The following is a 4,432-nucleotide window of genomic DNA, read 5'->3' as shown; positions in this document are numbered from 1 at the left end:
TGCACAATACAAGCACCGTGGCATGGCGCATTGTCTTGTTGGAAGAAGCCATCTCCATTGGGATACGCCATCAACATGATAGGATGAACCTGATCAGCAATGATACTTAGGTATGTTGTGCTATTCAGACGTTGTTCCACACGAATTAAAGGGCCCAAGTCATGCCAGGAAAACATGCCCCAAACCATTACACTGCCCCCACCAGCTTAAAGGGTTGTACTCACGCATATGGGGTGCATGCTTTCATGCTGTTTCCACCAAATTCTCACTCTGCCATCTGCATGATGCAACTGGAAACGTGATTCATCGGACCACATGACTTTTTTCCAATGCTCAACTGTCCAATCCTTGTGTTCCTGTGCAAATTGGAGATGTTTTATCTTGGTAACTGCAGACAGCAAATGTGTTCGAACAGGCCTTCGGCTTCCATATCCCATATGATGCAGTGTATGGCTAATTTGTCTACAAACATCAGGTGGTCATAATAATCTGGCCACTCAGTGTAAGTCTAAAATGGTACTAAAACATTCATGGGGCGTAATACATGTAATACAATGTTTAAAATGTGTATACCAGAAATCCTTACACAGAGGAGTGTAAGTGGTAGAAGGGACTCTTTTCATAGGACAGTTTAAGTGTAGGGTCAGGAACACTCCCAAGGATGTGTTTTTAGAAGTATAGTGACTTCTGCTTACAGAGTGAGATATAATTTGGGGATCTGAGGCTGAATTCTTAGAGAGAACAGTTTGAATCATGATGTTTTACTTCTGTTTATTCTCCATGCAATACACATGCTCTCCTAATAAATGGTGAACACTTACTAAAGAGTGTATTTTTGAACAAGCACAAAATCATTAGCTTCACAAGCACTTACAGGTTTCATAATAACCCAGACTCCGAGAGATATGATGTAAATTGTAAAGTTACAGTGCAGATCCCTATAGGCTAAGGGGCATATATGAGGCCAAAAGTGCTATGAAATTTCAGAGGAAAGCAGACTTTTATTCAGTTGGTCAAATGGACTGAATCAAGGAAAAAACATCATAGAAGAATGGACATTTAGCAAAACCTTAAGACATAGGATTTCAATCATTGGTTTTAGGGAGAAGAGATATTCAGGCAGAAGGAAAATAGAGCCAAGACTCAAACAGAAAAAAAAATCAGTGTGTTTGTGAGGCAACTGGTAGTCTAGTGTTGTTGAGCTATGAAGTTATTGTAGGAGAATCATGGTAAATAAGATGATAAGGGTCAAGTGTAAACAGGACATGGAAGGGCTTAAATGGTAGATTTGACTATTTATTGGGAAACTTCTGAGAAGTTGTCAAGAGAGGATAGAGCAACATGGCCACAGGTGGAAGAGCAGATGCTGGCAGGGGATGAGAAAATAGAAGTGGGTAATGCATTAGCTGGCTACCGCAATGAGCTCAAGTTGCTGATGGTTAAAGAGTTGATAAAAAAAAAAGAGCTGATGACGACTTGAATAAAAATAATAAAAATGAAAACAGAGACAATATAATCAATATTTTGGAGACAGAAGAAGTAAGATTGAGCAACAGAACAGATGTTGGAATTCTAGTGAGATGGGGAAATCAAAGAAGGAAGGCAAGTTTATAGTTAACTGGAACAAAGCAATCAGGAAATGAAGTTGTCATGGAAGAAATGTTGGGGTGATGATATGAGTAGAGTTTGGTACGTATTACATTGATTTTAATATAATTTAGCAACATTCCCTTCTTTGTAGCATATCATGATAGCAGAGCATCTGGTGAAATAATGACTACCATTTATTGAGCTGCTATAGTCATCACATATAATGCAAGATATTTTACAAATGCATTGCTCCTGAACACTAAAACATCGCTGGAATATGAGTTTATGCATACCCACTTTAAGATAATGAAACTAAAATTCTGATTGGTTAGATGATCTGATCAAGGTGATATAACTAATAAGGGGGAAATGTGAAATTGGATCTGTTTGACTCTACTAAACAGAAAAATTAAAATGTGATGGAGCCTAGTCGGTGTTGCTCAGTGGTTGAGCATGGAGCTATGGACCAGGTCGCAGTTCAGTTTCTGGTGAGGGTACATGACTGGGTGGCGGGCTCGATCCCCAGTGTGGGGCATGCAGGAGGCAGCATGATTCTCATCACTGATGTTTCTATAGCCCTCTCCCTCTCTCTGAAATCAATAAAAAACATATTTAAAAAAATAAATAAAAAGTGATGGGAAGGCAGTAATCTTGAGGGACTAAAAGAGGAGCATTTGCTTTTAGGGGATTTTACCTAAGCTAGGAAAGGAAATAAGAAATAAGAGATTAAGCAATTCTCCTCAAAGATAGATTTTTTCCTATACAGTAAAAATAGCATGTGACATATTCTTCTGATTGATGGCCAGTAAGTTTTTCAAGTTTTTCCAATAACTGTAGGACATGTCTGATTTCCAAAACATTAAATCCTAAAATAATAGGCATCATTGAATTGAAACTATATTGCATCAAACTATATTGCATCAAACTATATTTATATTATATGAGGTTGGCTACTGTTTTCAGACTGATATTGTCTGTCACCAAAAGGAAGCTTCCTTTTATTTCTTGCTAAATATACATATTTATATTTTTTTCTATTTTTGTTGTTTTTAAATAGGAAGAGATGTTGGATTGGATTAAATAATTTCGTTACAGCGTTTAGATAAACATGTGTTTATTATTTTCTTCTCCCATTCTGCTACCCCTGTCAGCCAATCAATCATGACTTCCCCATTTTACCTCATCCTTGATTATCGCCTAAAGCTCTCTATTGTCCCAGTCTCCAAGGATGTCCCTGTCCTACTACTGGTCTTGCATACATTCTTTACAAACCACTCTCTACACTGCAGCCCTTGTGATTATTTGCAAGTATAAATCCCTATCCTGCTTATAAACTCTCAATATAGTCTCTGCATTTTAGATGAAGGCCAAAATCCATACAAGGACCCAATGTAAAGCCGGAGTGACCTGGGCTCTGGCGATCTTTTCAGAATGACGCACAGACAGAGGACATAGCAGGAGAAATGCTGCCTTTGGGACTGTCTCCAATTCAGGATCATGAAGGTTGGGCATATTAGTGGGCTGCAAAAATGACACAGTTACTGTCCATTTCACTTTGATTTTTGACACATTGTTTTCTCTTTACTTTAGGATGGATGCTAGTGCTGTTTGTTTTTTAATGTGTTTGTTCATGGACATTTTAACTGGAAGTCAAGGGAAAGTGTTAGGTTTGGGAGTTGGAGTCATGAACCAGCATTTCTGATTCTCCTTGTTAACACATTGTGCACCAGTAGTTTTATTGCCAGCTTTACCCAGTGGCCAGATAAGTTTCTATTGAAGGAGTATAAAAAACGTTTTACAAAGTATCATACTTTAAAAAGATATTAGCTTGTATGAAGATGTAATAAATAACTTCAAAATGCAATGGGTATTTAATTTTAAGGCATGCCTTTAACATTTATGTAAAACACTGTGTAATATGAAAGCACGAGAATGCTCATGATCCACCCACAATGTGTTAAACTAGGCTTCCTGCTTGTTGTGTCAAAGGTCAGTAGCAGGTTTAAGTCTTTGCTGACCATGTACTAAGTAGCACTCAAAGAAAAGTCATTGGAGGTAGTGAATCCATAAAAGTTAACTTTCTCCTCTCACCACCTGCCTCTCTTGGGGGCTGATCTGAGAGCCAGATTCATACTCTTAGGGTACACACACTAGAAGGAATCATATCCCAGAAACAAGCCAACATAAAGTCTTTGCTCAGCTAAGACCTAACGGTTTTTCTGTAGACATCAAACTTCAGAAGCTCAGTTGTATAAACAAGGATGATATACATTCAGGTTATTATATTTTATTACACAGCTTACATCTAACCTAAACACAAAACATGAAAGCATCTCATTTTTTATGGGCAAATATTTACAATCTGTACAACCCAAGACATCTACTTCATTCCGTGTCCAAGCTATTTTCTGAGATTTAAAAATCGCCAGTACATAAAGATAAACAATGTTAGAGAAACATAACCGAGAAACCAAAAGAAAGGCACAGAACAGGACTAGGACAACATAATCAAACTTTAGACTTAGTTTGGAGAGAAAAACAACAATGACTGAATTTTCCAGAAGGAGGCTAGCAAAGCATTGAATTAATTAGACACCACCCCCTCAAGAAAGCCACCACCCTCACGCTTTCTGGGTTGGATAGGGCTCCTCCCAGCAACACCCCTTCTGGTAATACACAACTCCCCCAACTCCCTTTTTCTCCTCCTCAGTATGTTTTGTGCCCATTTATTCTAGGTGGCTGTCAGCTAATGTTTTAAACAATACAAATCGTTTAGCTGGGTCTAATAGGTTAATGTTGTTATTTTCCCATTAGGACTGAACTAGCATAACTCGAAGTTACT

Source organism: Myotis brandtii, unplaced genomic scaffold, assembly GCF_000412655.1.
Source record: "Myotis brandtii unplaced genomic scaffold, ASM41265v1 scaffold686, whole genome shotgun sequence".
NCBI lineage: Eukaryota > Metazoa > Chordata > Mammalia > Chiroptera > Vespertilionidae > Myotis > Myotis brandtii.
The sequence above is the reverse complement of the archived record's forward strand: the minus strand, read 5'-3'. Positions refer to the sequence as shown.